Consider the following 17,973-nt stretch of genomic DNA (forward strand, 5'->3'; position numbering starts at 1 on the left):
GCCTCCGAGAGAGACTTGCCCTCCCTCCCAGCCATTGGAACTCCCTACACTGGCCTTACCCCCTCATCCCCAGGGACACACCCCCAACCTGGAACTCATCGCTCAGCTGGAGACCAGCCAGGTGCCACCCCAAGTGGCTGGCCCTGCAAATTGAGGGGATCTGGATGTCTCCTGGCATGTGGTGGTGCCAGGCCGGTGAAGGAATGAAGTCACCAGGAAACAGAGAGGCAGCGGGAACAAGAAAGCAGAGGCCACCTGGCCCACACCCTCCAACGACCCTGAACCTGCATCTGCACCTGGTCGCTGCTTCCTAAGCATGCGACCTTTCTCCCCTGAATGCCCCAGGCTGCAGGCAGCCTCTTGGTGACAAGAAGACTCGGAGGTACCTATGCGCTTTGGGGTCAGGAGAAAGGGATTCAAACTCTGCCTGTCCCCTGTTTGCCCTCGGGCAACATTTCACTCCAAAAAACTAGACTGGAGCTGGGCACAGTGGCTCACGCCTGTAATCCCAGCATTTTGGAAGGACAAGGTGGGTGGATTGCTTGATCCCAGGAGTTTGAGACCAGCCTGGGCAACATGGTGAAACATCATCTCTACAAAAAATATATGTAAAAATTAGCCAGGCACGGTGGTACGTGCCTGTAGTCCCAGCTACTCAGGAAGCTGAGGTGGGAGAATCACTTGAGCCCAGGAAGTCAAGGCTGCCGTGAGCCATGATCGCATCACTGTACTCCAGCCTGGGCAATAGAGTAAGACCCCATCTTAAAAAAGAAAGAAAGAGAGAAAGAGAGAAAGAAAGAAAGAGAGAGAGAAAGAAAGAAAGAAAGAAAGAAAGAAAGAAAGAAAGAAAGAAAGAAAGAAAGAAAGAAAGAAAGAGAGAGAGAGAGAGAGAGAGAGAGAGAGAGAGAGAGAGAGAGAGAGGGAGGGAGGGAGGGAGGGAGGGAGGGAGGGAGGGAGGGAAGGAAGGAAGGAAGGAAGGAAGGAAAGAAGGAAGGAAGGAAGGAAGGAAGGAAGGAAGGAAGGAAGGAAGGAAGGAAGGAAGGAAGGAAGGAAGGAAGGAAGGAGAGGCTGGAAGGCTGAGCAGGGCAATGGTCCTGTGAGAACACCTGGTGCAAGGGTGGGCAGTCAGCCTTCACCTCCCACTCCCCTCCTTCCGGGCAAATGCTCATGGGCACTTCCAAATAGTAGGGCACAGTGTCATTTGCCCTGAGCCCCCTTCCCTGGCCCCATAACCAGAAAGGGGCTGACTTGCTCCCTAGAGTTAGATTCCAGCATTTAATAGGAGCCTTTCGGAGAGATGACAATCATTTTCAGCAGTCTCAGTGGAGGAGGCATTCAAGGACTTTAGGGTGACACCCAAGGTGGCTGCTGGGGCAGGCAGCCCCGTTTTGAGTTGAGCCAGAGTGGGAACAGGGTGGGAGAAGGAAGGGAGGGTGAACAGAGAGGCAGTTCCCACCCCATCGGTATGCAAATCACTTGCCGCTGAGATAAATGATCCGGCAGGATGGCAGGCAGGGTTCCCAGCGGGAGCCATTTGTCATTTCTACTCCTGATGTGTGAGTGAGAAAGTGAGAGCCTCCCCCATCCCTCCCCCTGACACAGGTAGCTCAGCCAAGCCTCAGGTGCCAGAGACAAGAGGCATTTCCCAGACCTCCACCTCCCCAAGTCTGGAGAGCGGCCTGCCTGGCACAGTCCTGGACGTGGGTTCTCCCAGCACTGCGCGTGGGAGGACACTCCTTGGCGGCCAGAGAGTGGGCCCTTTGTCTCCTGGAAGGACGATGTCAAGCCACAAACCTCCCTCTCTTGGCAGTCAGCTCTCTGGCTAATTGACAAGGCGTGCGTTGCTAAGATTTTTGATGACATCAGCAGAGCCCAACCATATCTGGGGTTCACAGGGCGGGCCTGGCACAGAACGGGGACGGGTCAGGCCAGGTTGTGTTCCAGCAAGAATTTGCGTCATGTTTGGACCCCATGGGCTCGTGTGTAAATGATTGATGAAGGGACGGATAAATCAATCAATCCTGGAGATCTTGAATTTGCCAGAAATCCAATCCAACCATCCCGCCCTTTCCTATTTGGGCTCCTCGTCTTGAGAGCAAAGGCTTGAGAACATCACACTAGGAAGGACGCAGAATGTCTGGCAGCAGATGCCAGGCAGTAGTGATTTACTAAGAGAGAAATGGGCTGCCCTTCCTCACGGCTAGGGATGCTGTCCCACCCACGCTGATAAGCTTGAGATGGTTTCCCACTGTGGTGATGGGCCGGGCTGGTGCATCCTGCCCTTTGCTAGAGCTCAGAACCTGCCCTTAGTAGGGACCCAATAAATATTTGTTGATGAACTAACAAACGACCAGAGAAGGCCCCTCGTGAGACCACATGGCACAGCCTTAATTCTGGAAAGAGTTAAAGCTTTTTGGCACAGTCAGGGGTTGAACTTACAGCCTTGGTGTAAAAAGCATATGGTCTCACTTTGTTCTTTTATTCTCTTGTTCTTTCACTCACTCACTCACTCACTCATTCATTCAAGAACTATTTCTTGAGGACCCACTACGTGCTCAGCATTGGACAATGATGATTCTCAGTACGTCATGGGGTACCAATGAACAGGACCCTGAACAGTGACCGGGGGCCTCTCCACTGACAATGGCCAAGAGTTCCCAGACACAAAGGGCCCCACAGCTCCTGGTGAACCCCAGATATCACTGGGCTCTGCTGATATCATGGAAAATCTTAGCAGCTCATGCACAGGATACACATCTGTCAATTAGCTGGTGAATTCACAAGCCAAAAGAAAGTGGTTCGAAGCTTTCCATTGCCTTTCCAGCACATGGAGAGTCTTGGCCAAAACACAGCGCTACCCAGGCTGCCTCCTTGGGGGCGTTCTTCCTTCTCTTGATGGTGAGGGGTTGGACAGGTCTGCCATCTCTCACTTGAGGTCCCCATCAGAACCCTCTGAGATCAACTCCACCTACAACCTCCCACCACCAAAACTTGGGAAAACTCCAGAAAGGCAAATTTGATTCAACTCACTTCAACAACACATTCTTTGATACCTACTGTGCACAAGGTCCTACTAACGCAGGGCAAGCAAGCTCTAAGATGGGGCTTAGTCCATGAGGGTTCTTGGTCTTGCCCAGGCAATAATGCAAAGGCAAGCAGGGGGTAGAAGAAAATGGCCTTGTTGAAGCAGCAGTGTTACAGCTGCGTGACAGCTCTGTGACTGCCCCTGCAGAGCAGGGCTGCCCCGCAGGCAGTGTGCTGAGAGCTGCCACTCAGGGCGGGTTAGCAGACATATTGATACCCACTTTTAATTGCATGTAGATTAAGGAGCAGTTTATGCAGAAAATTCTAGGGGATGAGCAGTAACTTTTGGGTCATCAATATGGTCATAGAAAGAGGTGGTAATTCCCGGCTGTTGCCATGGCAATGGTAACCTGACATAGCACACTGGTGGCCATGTCTGACCGGAAAGCTGCTTCTGCACTGGTCTGGTTTTAGCTAGTCCTCAATCTGTTCCAGTATCTGAGCCCCACCTCTGGAGTCAAGTCTCACCTCCTACCTCATTATGTTCAAACTTGCCAGAGGAAAAAGATCCAGTCTCTTTTATTCAGGTACTGATGACCTAGAGAAGAGAGACACAAACACAAGTAGCTATAATGTAAGAGGAGGTCAAGGGTTGCCGCCCACAAGGGGATGAGGTCACAGGGGATACGATGCTGGTGAGAGGTGAACCGGGTCTGCGCAGGGGCTGGGAGGCAGGGTCAGCAGGGGACAGCAATGGCATAGTAGCTTCCTGAAAAGAAGGGGGGCTGGGCTGGGCGTGGTGGCTTACGACTGTAATCCCAGCACTTTGGGAGGCCGAGGCAAGTGGATCATCTGAGGTCAGGAGTTCGAGACCAACCTGGCCAACGTGGTGAAACCCCGTTTCTGGTAAAAATACAAAAAACTATCCAGGGGTGGTGGTGTGTGACTGTAATGCCAGCTACTCAGGAGGATAAGGCAGGAGAATTGCCTGAACCGAAGAGGCGAAAATTGCAGTGAGCTGAGATCACGCCATTACACTCCAGCCAGGGCAGCAAGAGTGAAACTGCGTCTCAAAAAAAAAAAAAAAGAAGAAGAAGAAGAAGAAGAGGAAGATGAGCTGGAACCTGGGGAGGCGACAGGGAACAGTGTCAGTTGGGAATCCCCCATGGGAGGGGGCTGAAGGCATCTCTTCCCATCCGTGAATGGGCCAGAGGAGCAGAGACACAGATGAAGCCATGGGAGACCACCCCCTGAGGGAGGTGTGGCAGACATTGCAGGGGATCCAAATTCATTCCAATAACAGGATCCACGGCACTCCACAGGGGAAACTGAAGGATGTGGCAGGAGCCAGTCAGCTCAGAAGGAAAGGGCTTAGAAAGGGGCAGGCAGGAGGCCTGGATGGGGAGGGTGGAAGAGGACTAAGACAGACAGTGGGCAAGGGGATCTCAGAATCAAAACCAGAGAGCCGCAACTGCTGCCTAGGCGTCACACAATGCCTCCGCAGAGCCTGCGGTGTGGAGGCAATGTGCATTTGCTGCGTCTGTTGCCATGTGCCCCTGTGTGCATCTGTGACACGTCCCCAGTCATGCGTTTGCTGCAGACCCAGCCAGTGTGCAGTCACTACCCTCTCAGAGCTCATGTTTCACTTGGGGAGAGAAACAACGAGCAAATGGACACGCTGAATGAAGAAAAGGAAGCAGGGTGTGGGGAGGGCAGTGGGAAGGGTGCACAGAGAGGAGGGTGGGGTACGAACCTGCCTTCAAGGAACTGAAGAAAGGTCTCCTTCTAGCTGAGCAACATGGCTCACGCCTGTAATCCCAGCACTCTGGGAGGCCAAGGTAGGCAGACTGCTTGAGCCCAGGAGTTTGAGACCAGCCTGAGCAACATGGTAAAACCTCATCTCTATAAAACATATTTTAAAAATTAGCCAGGCGTGGTGGTATGCACCTGTAGCCCCAGCCACTTGGGAGGCTAAGGTGGGAGCATAGCTTGAGCCTGGGAAGCTGAGGCCACAGTGAGCTGTGGTGGCACCACTGACCCTGTCTCAAAAAAAAAAAAAAAAAAAAAGAAAGAGAAAAAGGAAAAAGAAAACAAAAGGAAAGGAAAGAAAAAGAAAGAAAGAAAAGAAAAGAAAAGAGAAAGGGAAAAAGGTTTATTTTCTCCTGGAAGGAGTAACCCTGAGAGGCTGGCTTTTTTGAGTCTCCTTTCACGCTGCCTGAGGATGTGGCTCCAGCAGGTGCGCCCCACTCATCCCCCCTCCCCCAGGCTGCTCTCGAAGGGCCACGAAGGAGTAGCTGGCTTTGATGGTGTTCCTGTGGTCTTACCCTTTATCTAAGCCTGGTCCCAGCAGGTGGCTGTGGGGCCCGGCAGGGCCACCTGAACCCCACTGAGAATGCATTCTCTGATCTTGTCTTTCTTGGCTGTGGAGAACAGAAGTTGAAGCAAGATTGCAGCTTTGGAAAAAGGCAACCTCAGGAAGCAAAGCTCGTTCTCAGTTCCAACCTGGGAGAGGCACAGAGACCCCACAGTTCTCCCTCTGGGAACAGCGGGCCCCAGCCTGACACAGGTCCTCTCCAGTCGGACACCACCACCATACTCCCAGCTGGTCCTCAGAGGGGCTGCTGGCCTCCAAAGCCTGCTTCCAACACTGCAGGGTGTGCTCATTTCTACTCTTGGTCACCAACATCCACCTTCCTGCATGAGAGTCCACCCACAGGCTTCTCCTGTCCAGAAGCAGCTTTACGGGTTTTTTAGGGGCCTATTGCCTGCCCTCCAGTGCCAGGAGTCTCTACCCCTGGGATCAGGAAATGGGGGCTGCGGGCAGGATTACAGGGAGGAGTCACTTCCTGGCTGCAGGTATTGAGACCAGGAGAAGGACACCAGCCCTGGATAATGCCCAAGTGCCAGTCTCCCTCCTTCCTCCTTGGCCCCCACACCCTTCTTTCTGAGAGCAGAGGTCTTGCACTTGAACTTGGGAATGTATCATTCCCCAAGACCCCTACACAGGACCACCAGGACCTTGCCTTCCTTCTCCAGACCCCAAAGCTGGTTTCTCCTCCCTCTTCCTTGCTGTGCCCATCCTTCTTCCTCTCCTAGGGTCCCCAAATCTCCCAGGTCTCCCAAAGTCCTGAACTGCTGCGTAGAATCAGATGTTCAGTTTTTCCCCTCCACTGAAATCAGGCAGCCAGCAGCCACTTCTGCACTGAAGGTGGAGTTTTGGGCAAGGTGAGAGACCTGCCAGGGGAGGTGGTGGGCAGTGCGCTGCACTGTGGTCAGTGGCTGCGGGAGCTTGGATTCCTGAGCAAAGGGCTGGCACCTGCAGTCCTCAGCCAGACCCCCAGGCCCACCTGCCCCTCGGCCGAGGCCAGACTACCTGCAGGGTTGTGACCCATACTCCCTTCCCTGGGGCCCGGCTAGGATCCTTTCTGCTTGTCCACGGCAGGCTGGGACTCACCCAAGGCTGTGTGTCCAGGAGGCCACTGAGCCTCCTAATGTCCACCAAGGAGTCCATGTGACCAGTGACAGGCACAGCCCCAAGCACGGACCACAAACACATCACCAGGGCAGCAGGAGGGAGCCAGAGGCTAGCACATCACATTTTTAAAAAGGTTCTGGCCCTAGGACTGGCTTCCCTGTTTGGATGCTCTTCCACTCCCCTCTCTGTTCTCGGTCTCCTGCTCTTCTCTCTACCACTCCCAGCCTCCTTCCCAAAGCAAAGGGAGGGCCCCAGGATGAAGAGTGAAGTCCCTTGCCTTGCCTCAGTCTCCCTTTTTGTGAAATAAACAATCCTATGATCCAAAATGAATAAAGGCCTTTGAATATATCCATTTCCTAGTCTCTGGATTTGGATTCTCCCAACCTAGGATTCCTCTGCTAGACAGAAGTCCTGACTCAGCTCCCCAAAACCTCCCCGCAACCCAGCTCTGCCTCCAGCCTCCCCCTACCTCCATTCCAGCTCCCTTCATCCCAGCCTCCCCCCTCCAGCTCCCCAGGCCCTAGCTCTGCCCCCCACCCCACCTTCCCCAGCCCCACCTTCCCCACCCAGCTCCACCTTCCCCTGCCCCACTAGCTTCCTCTACCAATTCTCTCCCCTTCCCACCCCAGCCCTACCTCCCTGCCCTGCCCATCCCTACTTTGCCTTCCCCGCCTGATGAAGCCTTCCCTTCTGCCATCCCTCAGCTGTGGCCTGGCATGGAGATGTAATTACTGCATTAGCCCAGTGGCCTGAAGAAAGACTGGGGTTGGGAGCGGGGTGGGCTGAGAACTGGGGGAGAGGAAGGTTCTTTATTAAATGCAGATGTTTTTAAATCACTGTAATTAACTGGAATGGATACCACGAATCACAGGCATAAAAGCTAAATGGGCTTTTGTTTTAACTGTTTGTCATATATTTAAAAGGGTCATTGGAGAATATAGCACATGGAGAGGTTCTTGCTCTCTTCCTGCTTGCTTTTGCCTAGCAAAGGCTTTCTTCGGACACGCTGGTGAACGCGCACATGTCCACGCACACACACACCCCCATCGATCCTCTCCTCTCTTTCTGAGTCTCACATCCACACACATACACACTCGGCACACACACCCTCCGATCTGTCACACACACACTCAGTGGGGCTGGCCTGGGTAGGACTTGGCTGCAAAGGAGTGTGGGTATCCAGCAAGGCAGCTGTGGAAGAATCAAGTTTCACCCCCTTGGGAAGTTTCCTCAGAGGCCTGGGGACATCCTGCCCCAGCGGCTTCGGGAAGCACCAGCGGCTTCTCAGTGGACACACGCACAGACCCGTGCTCAGATACATGCTACAGCAAGAGGCATATCTGTGGAGACTTGCCGCCCCAACTCCTTCCTTGTTTCACTAAAAAAGTTAGGGACAGACACACCCCCCTCTGGGCCAGACTCCCCCTTTCTCCCCGGGAATGTGGAATGTGGAGCCGCTTTTGTACTTGGGCACTGTTTTTCCCAGGTCAAAGGCAGCAGGGAAGTGGCGGGGCCAGGCCCTGAGTGGTGGGCTGGGTGCTGTGAGAGGCTTTGAAGGGCCCCTCTGGCCAAACGCTGCCACCTGCCCCTCTTCTGGGGCCTGTCCCCAAAATACTTAGGTGAAAGCAGGGTCTACAGCCCAAGCATGGCGCGTGGCAGAGAGAAAGTGAATCGCACAAGCAGTGTGCGTTGAAGGTGAGGGCGAGGGGTGCTCCTGAGGTGTCTCCAGGTCAACCCACACCCACCACCCCCAGCATAGATGTGCCACCTCAGGAAAGAAGAGCCAGTGCCAACTCCATTCCTTTCCGGGAAGCCGCCCCAATGTAGAAGCCTGCGGTTCCACTGCTGGACAAAGTCAAAGCTCTGGGGCCAGACCACCTGGTGCCCACCTCTGCCTCCAGCCACCAGAGCCTCCCATGCCTCCCCACTCCCATCCTTCCAGCACTCTCTGCCTGTCTTCTTCCTCTCCAGCCCCCTCGCTGGAGCTAAGCTGAGCCAGAGAGGAGAACTGGGATGAAGATCCTTAGATTTGGGGTCTAGTGATTGAGATGCTCCTGGAATGCCCCACTGAAGCCAGGAACCCACCTCCCCCGCTGCCCATAGAGTCCATGGTAGGCCAGTCATTCTTCTGTATCGCATTTAAGGTTGCAATTTAGCTACACTCTGAGCCAAGCTAAGACCCCTACTCCTCTTGAGAACGAGGCTTCAGTGGGAAATGAGTTCTGGACGCAGCCCGCATGCCAGGAAGTTTCATGTTCACCTTTCCTTGTAGTTAACCAGGGAAGAAGCCCAGGTGTCCAGTTTCCTGGTCAATGCCTGGTCCCCTAGAGCTTCCCTCTCTTCCCCTCCCTCCCCCCGACCCCTTCCCCTGCCGAATCTCCGTCTCAAAAAAAAAAAAAAAAAGTCACCAAAGAGCATATCTTTACCCAGCCTTGTGCGCTAGTATTTTCTATTCTATTTTTGTTTCCTTTTCTTTTCTTTTTTTTTTTTCCGAGATGGAGTCTCACTCTGTCGCCCAGGCTGGAGTGCAGTGGCGCAATCTCGGCTCACCGCAGGTTCCACCTCCCGGGTTCACGCCATTCTCCTGCCTCAGCCTCCCGAGTAGCTGGGACTACAGGCGCCCGCCACCACACCCGGCTAATTTTTTGTATTTTTAGTACAGACGGGGTTTCACCATGTTAACCAGGATGGTCTCGATCTCCTGACCTTGTGATCCGCCCACCTCGGCCTCCCAAAGTGCTGGGATTACAGGCATGAGCCACCGCGCCCAACTCTATTTTTCTTTTCTTTTTTTATTTTTATTTTTATTTTTTGAGACAGTCTCACTCTGTTGCCCAGGCTGGAGTGCAATGGCACCATCTCAGCTCACTGCAACCTCTGCCTCTGGGGTTCAAGCGATTCTCCCTGCCTCAGCCTCCCTAGTAGCTGGGATTACAGGCGTCCACCACCATGCCTGGCTAAGGTTTGTATTTTTAGTAAAGACAGGGTTTTGCCTTGTTGGACAGGCTGGTCTCAAACTCCTGACCTCAGGTGATCTGCCTGCCTCAGTCTCCCAAAGTGCTGGGATTACAGGCGTGAGTCACCGTGCCCAGTATAGATTTTATATATATATATGTGTGTGTGTGTGTGTGTATGTATATGTGTGTATATATATGTATATGTGTGTATATATGTGTGTGTGTGTGTGTGTGTGTATATATATATATATTTTGAGACAGAGTTTTGCTCTGTCACCCAGGCTGGAGTGCAATGGCATGATCATGGGTCACTATAGCCTCAACCTCTCAGCCTCAAGTGATCCTCCCACCTCAGCCTCCCGAGTAGCTGGGACACGAAGCACACATCACCATGCCCGGCTAATTACTTAATTTTTTTGGAGATACAGGGTCTCCCTGTGTTGCTCAGGTTGGTCTTGAACTTCCAGGCTCAAGTGATCCTCCACCTCAGCCTCCCAAAGTGCTGGGATTACAGGTGTGAGCCACCGAACCTGGCCAACATTATCTTTTCTATTCTATTCTATTTCTAGTTTTCACAACCCACAACCTGGATTTCACCCACTGGTGGGTGTCCTTCTGCAGTTTGCAAAGCACAGCTCCTGCTCTTCTGTGATGCAGGCTTCAGAAAACTCTCTAGGCCCAGGCGCCAGTTCTGCTCTCAGAAACCTTCCAGGACTGGTCGGGCATGGTGGCTCACACCTGTAATCCTAGCACTTTGGGAGGCCAAGGCGGGCAGATCACCTGAGCTCAGGAGTTTGAGACCAGCCTGGCCAACATGGTAAAACCCTGCCTCTACTAAAAATACAAAAAATAGCCGGGCATGGTGGTGCACGCCTGTAATTCCAGCTGTTCGGGAGGCTGTGGCACGAAAATTGCTTGAACACGGGAGGCAGAGGTTGCAGTGAGCAGAGATCGCACCACTGCACTCCAGCCTGGGTGACAAAGCGAGACTCTGACTCAAAAAACAAAAAACAAAAAGAAACTTTTTTTTTCACTTTCTAACATTACAGAAATTGAAGTGCATCTTATAATCAATGTCGAAAGAAACTTGTCAGCTGATGATATATCTTACAACAGGGTGAATTGGAATGGAGGAAAAAAAAGTAGTTGAAGACCATCCCTGCGGCTCCCAAGGTGAAAGTTACTGGGGTGGCCTGAACTTCCCAGTGTGGCTGGAAGGTGCGTGTGGATTTTTCTCGTTTGCTGTAAGAAAGTCTCAACATAATCTGGTTACCATACTTTTAACCACACCGATTTATGGGAAAGGATGCTCTGGGGCCACAATTTTATTTCTATTTGCACAGCCTTATGTATCGATTTTCAGATGTATGCTCTCAGCAGAAAAAAATAATTTTTTTTGCAGTAGCAATTAACCTAATAAACCACCTTTTCATCGTTCTGCATGTAGATTAACCACTTCAGAGAATACCAGATCAACACCGTGTTTTGCATGCCTGCACCTTCGGAGAGGAAGCTGCTATTTCAGAAGCCAGGCAGAACAAAGGGAGTCGTCTGGTGCAATCCTAGTAATTAGGGAGAAGAGGCCCCTCAGGTAACTGCTGAGAAAGGTTCCTTAATTTGACCCTGTTTCACACAGTCCAATTTTCAATAAAAAGAGACACTTCAGCACCGTCCCTTAGGAAATCGCCTGGGAGTCCATAATCCCTCGATCTTCCTGGGGGTTATTCTGTCTAAAGTCCTCCCTTCTGATCTGTTTGCGTCAAACCAGCCATCCCTCTTCCCGCTTCAGTATTTACCTAGGGACGTTTCCAGGGCCCAGGCCTCCGTGCCCCGTGGCAGTGTTGACAAAAAAGAGTCAAACTCTGTAAAATATTTGAAGAGATTTATTCTGAGCCAAATATGAGTGACCATGGCCCGTGACACAGCCCTCAGGAGGTCCTGAGAACATGTGCCCAAGGTGGTCAGGGTGCAGCTTGGTTTTATATATTTTAGGAAGGCATGAGACATCAATCAAATACATTTAAGAAATACATTGGTTTGGTTCAGAAAGGTGGAACAACTCAAAGGAGGGGGGCGGGGGGAATTCAGGCTATCAGTAAATGCAAACATTTTCTGGTTGACAGTTGGTTGAGTTTATCTGAAGACCTGGGATTAAAGGAAATGCTCAGGTTAAGATAAAGGATTGTGGAGACCAAGTTTTATTGTGCAGAAGAATCTCTCAAATAGCAGACTTTAGAGAGAGACCAGATTGTAAAATGTTTCTTATCAGGCTAGTTGATTATCTCCTGGATTTGAACAGGAAAGGAGGAAACAAAGGGGAAAAGAGATTCTCTATAGGATGTGGATTTTTCCCACAAAAGACTATGCAGGGCAATTTTCAGGTACGGCAAGGAAATATATTTTGAGGTAAAACATTTTGATTTTCTTTCTTGTTATGCCACAGTCAAATTGGAAAGTCAGTCACAATATACAGGCTCAAATAAAACCCATCTGATGAGAATTTATGGTTTGTAGGGCATGACTCCCCAGACCCCTTAGATAGGAATTTGGGCAAGATTTAAAAAAAAAAAAATCAGAGTTTAGTCCTCAGCAATATCAGCCAAGTGTGGAGGCTTCTTTCTCCTTTGGTTGGCACCTCCCTTATCATTATCACTGATGATCTGCTTGAGCTTGCTTCTCTTTCTCACCATCAGTAGGAATCCAAAGCAGTATCTGATGGTTTGTTTGTTAGTTCCTTATTTATTGATCGAACAGAACGTCAATCAAATACGTTTGATTGTAGAAGTCGAAAAAGTAGAAAGTAGAAGAAGTAGAAAAAATACATATGCCAGCTCCTCATCCCCAAACTCCCCTCCCCTGCCCAACTCTGATATACGCAGGATACACGCTTTGAATCCAAAACAGCCCAAATGCACTGGCATGTTTTCTCCCCAGGTACTTTGGGTTCCAGGTTTATTTTTCGTCCCCAGATTTCCCTCTTTGAAGACTAACCTCCTGGTAGCCCAGAACAGCAACAGCGGCTGCATCAAATGCAATCTTCCTTGTGGCAGAATTCTCTTCCAATGGACCATAAAATGCTCCACCCTGGTCCCCAGGAAGCCTGGGCATTTCTGGATAGCCAAGATCCTGCCTTCAGTGCTTGCTCCTTCCCACGTGCCAGCATTTCCCACCCAGACCTCTGCAGGCACACAGTCTTGGGTACCAAGGAGCACATCAAGGATTTAGGGCCTAGCTGCCCACGGCTCTGATATACGCTGCCCGGGACACAATGGCTTTTCAGGTGAGCTGGTGGGCGGAGTTCACTCTGGCTCACCTGTCCATCCATGGCCTGGTCCTGCCTGCTGTGCCGGCCTCACCTGAGTTTCTCCTTGCTTCACACCGAATCCCCTCTGTGCACCAAGAGGCTCACAGCTTCCTGCCTTTGACCCACTCTGCTCGTGCAAGGCTTAACTCAGGCATATCTTCCTCCAGGAAACCTCCCAGGGTCCAGGCTCAGGTTCTGGTCCCCCTTGAGGCCCCAGTACCCACCCCACACTCATCTGAAGTTACCTGTTTGTCTATCTGTGCCCCTGACAAGACAGAAGGCTCCCCAAAGGTAGTGTATTGGAAAAGACTCCTTCAGTTACAAATGACATAAACCCAACCCGATGGGATTAAGCACAAGAAAAATGTGCTGGCTTCAGAGGCTGAAGGTTGGGCTGGCTTCCGATGAGTCTTGATGCTGGGGCTCCAGTCACATCCTCAGGACTTGTTTCTGTCGCCTCTTGGCTTAGCTTTGTCCGCTCCCTTCCCAGGCAGGTGCTCTCAGCTTCATACACAGTAGGGAACCAGCCTGGCCAACACGACGAAACCCCGTCTCCACTAAAAATGTAAAACTTAGTCTGGTGTGGCAGCACGCACCTACAGCCCCAGCTACTCGGGAGGCTGAGGCAGGAGAATCACTTGAATCCAGGAGGTGGAGGTTGCAGTGAGCCGAGATTGCACCACTGCGCTCCATCCTGGGCAACACAGTGACACTCTGTCTCAAAAAAAAGAAAAAAAAATATATATATACAGTAGGGAAGAGAGTCTGGTTTCTTCATAGTTCAAGTAAAATAATAGAAGAGAGTCTTGTTGGGCCTGGGTGGCTTGGCTTGCATCAGATACCTATCTCAAAACCAAGCCTGTGGCTGGGAGGATGCAATGTGTTAATTGAATCCAGGAGTTCACTGGAACCATATAATAATAATAATAATAGCTAATCGTTAGTCATCTAAAGTAGAGAGAGGGTCCTTAAACAAAACTTGAGGTAACTATTATCATAAGAAGGTGCAATAGAACTGAGCCACAAAATCACCAAAGCCAGCTACTGCAGGCACTGCGCTTAACCATCTTTTCGGGGCGCAGGCCTAGGGTGCTGATGGTGGCTTCGCACCCAATGCACACTCGCTGAGTTGAGCTGAAAGGAGGGAAGCAGCAAGACAACCACTGAGGCAGGTTCCTGGGAGCCCTCTGACACCCATGCACCATGACAGGCAGCTGTAGACTTCTACGCCCTTTCATACGCTCTGGAAACTCACGTGTGCATAGAGAAAGCTTTGCTGAAAGCCCCAGCTGCCCAGCAGTCAGGGACACATGTGACCCCCTGAAGAGGAAACAAGGGGGTTGCTGCAGGAGGCAGCTGGTCCCCGCTCCCGGTCCCCCAATTCCCTGAGAGCAACTTCCTTGAAGGCCACCTGGATTTTCTGAGGGAGTTATTAATTCTTAAGCTGGAACGAAGAAGATACTTCAGTACTGTTTTTAGCCACTTTCATCAACTCTACCAACTAATAATTAAAATGCCTGCTGTTAAAGTTTATAATTTACTAAATGAAAACCGGGATGCAGCATATCAGCTATACTGTAAAAGCAATACTTGCTTGGTATGGAACATATTGAGAATATAAGAAATTATGGCAGGGGACGGTGGCTCACGCCTATAATCGCAGCACTTTGGGAGGCCAAGGCAGGTGGATGACTTGAGTTCAGGAGTTCGAGATCAGCCTGGGCAACATAGCAAAACCCTGTCTCTACAAAAAATACAAAAATTAGCTGGGTGTGATGGCACACGCCTGTGGTACCAGCAACTCAGGAGGCTGAGGTGAGAGGATCACCTGAGCCTGAGATGTTGAGACTGCCGTAAGTGGTGATGGAGCCACTGCACTCCAGGCCGGGCGACAGAGGGAGACCCTGATTCAAAACAAAACAAAACAAAACAACAGCAAAAAAGAAATTATAAAAAATATGCACCCATAAAAAGGAACAAGATCATGTCCTTTGCAGGGACACGGATGGAGTTGGAAGCCATTATCCTCAGCAAACTAACACAGGAACAGAAAACCAAACACTGCATGTTCTCATCTATAAGTGGGAGCTGAACCATGTGAACACGAAGACACAGGGAGGGGAACAACACACACAGCCTGGGTGGCGGGCAGGACGGAGGGAGAGCCTCAGGAAAAATAGCTAATGCATGCTGGGCTGAATACCTAGCTGATGGGTTGATAGGTGCAGCAACTCACCATGGCACACATTTACCTGTGTAACAAACCTACACATCCTGCACGTGTACCCCGAACTAAAAATTAGAAAATAAAACGGAATTGTAAAAAATAAAACCAGTTACCAATAACCTCACCACCCAAAAACAACAACTAATAACATTTTGGGGGGTACTTTTTTTCTTCCAGGCTTTTTCTTTTCTTTCCTTTTCTTTCTTTCTTTCTTTCTTTTTTTTTTTTTTTTTTTTTTTTGAGACAAAGTCTCGGTCTGTTGCCCAGGCTGGAGTGCAGTGGTGCAATCTCAGCTCACTGCAGCCTCCGTCTCACAGGTTCAAGCAATTGTCCTGCCTCAGCATCCCGAGTAGCTGGGATTACAGGCGTGAGCCACCACGCCTGGTCCTTCCAGTCTTTTTCTAGATGTAGATGATGCAGATTTTATGCAGCAGTGGTCATATTATCAAAAAAAAAAAAAAATTGTATTTTCAGTAGAGACGGAATTTCACCATGTTGGCCAGGATGGTCTCAAACTCCTGACCTTGTGATCCACCCGCCTCGGCCACCCAAAGTGCTGGGATTACAGGCGTGAGGCACCGCGCCCGGCCCTTCCAGTCTTTTTCTAGATGTAGATGATGCAGATTTTGTGCAGCAGTGGTCATATTATCTGTATGTTTGATGTCTCGCTTTTTCCTCTCTGAACGCTTCACTTTTATCAGTTAACTTACAGCTTTTGTAAACATTTAATAGCTGCGTAATAATACATTGAGATGATATGTATTAACCTATTTAAGCACTTTCTAATAGGCTGCTTTTAAATATGTGCTATTATAAAAATGCAATCTGAAGTATTTTAAAAGTTTGAATTGGGCATAAGATGTATTTCGAAGTGGATGATAAATTTGACCTCAGACAACCACCACTGTGATCTCGATTTCCAGAGACTCCTGAGTACTGTCTTCTCTCGCCTCTCCTTAGAACTGTGAGAGGACATTCGCCTGGCATTCTGAATGCCTCCGGCTTCAACTAGGGACTCGTACAGGGTTCTCTGGTGATGAATTCATCACAGGGATGTGACTGACTGCCCTCCTAAAATTCTCTTCGGGGAACAATTCTCTGAGGTTTCACATGGTGCCTAATTGACAACTTTCTGTAATGGGCTGGGATGATAACTCTATCTTTAAGCCACAGATGATGATTAATAGAGTTCCAATAGGACAAGGTCCTCACTTTATTCTCACCTTCATTATTTTAATCTCTCTCTAAATGATTGGCTAATGGATCTGGATTGCTGTAAGGTTCTGCGAATGGTGGGTGGGTGTCTATAAATCCCTCAAAATCACTAGAGGTCCTCTCCACTTGATTAAGGGGGCTGCCTCGCCCCCAGGCTCAGGAGGGTGAGTATAACTGGCAGAAGTATGCATTAGACATGACTCTGGAGTGGCCAGACGACTTCAGCCTCCCCTGAATGGCTGAATGGCGCCAACAAATTATATTTGCTCCTTGCGGGTAAGGATAAAGAGTGAAGGGTGAAATGGCAACTTGGAGGCCATCAAGAATGCAGAGGGTAGTGAGGAATCATTCATTAAGGTGTCAATCGACGCATCCAGTCATTTAGCAATACACTGAGCCAGCTGGTCTGTGCCAAGCACAGTGCCAGGCATTGGGAAATCGAGATCACTGGAATGGTCCCGGGCTTCCCGGGTCTCACAGCCTCATTGTGGAAAGAAATAGCTACAATCTGGCAATGACCCTAGTGATAAAAGTGCTGTTAAGGACATGGAAACTAGAGGGGCCAACTTGCAGGGCCGACTTCACGTGTGGGCGTGTGATCTGTGTTGTACCACAGGGCCCGCAGGTAGAGAGACCTCGTGCTTGGTTTAACGTTCTGCTGGTGGGTTTTACTACCTGTGATAGTTGATAGCGGAGGTTAACTTGATTGGATTGAAGGATGCCTAGATGGCTGGTAATGCATTGTTTCTGGATGCGTCTATGAGGGTGTTGCCAGAGGAGACTGACATTGCTCCTCCTGCCCTTGGACCTCAGACTCCAGGTTCTTCAGCCTTTGGACTCTGGAACTTACACCAGTGGTTTGCTGGGGGCTCTCGGGCCTTTGGCCGAAGCCTGAAGGCTGCACTGTCGGTTTCCCTGCTTTTGAGGCTTTTGGACTGGGACTAAGCCACTACTGGCTGCTTTCTTCCCCAGCTTGCAGATAGTCTATCATTGGACTTTTCACCTTGTGATCGTGTGAGCCAATTCTCCCTAATAAACTCCCCCCGCCCGCTTTTTTTTTTTTTTTTTTTTTTTTTTTGAGACAGAGTCTCGCTCTGTTGCCCAGGCTAGAGTGCAATGGCACAATCTCGCCTTACCACAACTTCTGCCTCTCGGGTTCAAGCGATTCTCCCACCTCAGTCTCCCAAGTAGCTGAGATTATAGGTGTGCACCACCACGCCCAGCTAATTTTTTGTATTTAGTAGAGACGAGGTTTCACCATCTTGGCCAGGTTGGTCTCAAACTCCTGACCTCAGGTGATCCACCCACTTTGGCCTGCCAAAGTGCTGGGATTACAGTCATGAGCCACTGTGCCTGGCCCCATTCATCTGTCTGTTTATCTCTCTATCTACCTACCTATCTATCTGCCTGTCTGTCTACCTACCTACTTGCTTGCCTATCTATCTATCTGTCTATCTACCTCTATCTCTACCTCTTTCTATCTCCTATTGATTCTGTTTCTCTGCAGAACCCTGATGGATACACCAGTGTAGAAGGCACTCTCTGCCATCCTCCCTGCTCCCTACCTGGGCCAGCTGTCAGAGTCAGGATGCAAGGGGATGGGGCTACTGAGCCTGGGATGCATCTGAAGACTCTGCTCCTCCAAGTTCCTACCACAAGCAGCCGTGGGAGCTGGCCCTACTTGTGCCCATGGTCTGGCTACAGGTACCTTCTCATTTGCCTCTTTCAAGGACCCTGTGGTGTAAAAGCCCTGCACACTGCCTCTCACCAA

At 50.4% G+C, this 17,973-nt stretch overlaps 1 long non-coding RNA gene across 1 annotated transcript; it reads left to right on the forward strand.

Moving 5' to 3' along the window:
* The first annotated feature begins 4,766 nt into the window (after positions 1 to 4,766).
* Positions 4,767 to 11,104, forward strand: LOC139359380 (uncharacterized). The gene is made up of 3 exons (XR_011615294.1): positions 4,767 to 4,862; positions 10,506 to 10,674; positions 10,904 to 11,104. It is a non-coding gene; the product is annotated as an uncharacterized lncRNA (long non-coding RNA).
* Positions 11,105 to 17,973: the final 6,869 nt, after the last annotated feature.

Source organism: Macaca nemestrina, chromosome 17 (genome assembly GCF_043159975.1).
Source record: "Macaca nemestrina isolate mMacNem1 chromosome 17, mMacNem.hap1, whole genome shotgun sequence".
NCBI classification, from domain to species: domain Eukaryota; kingdom Metazoa; phylum Chordata; class Mammalia; order Primates; family Cercopithecidae; genus Macaca; species Macaca nemestrina.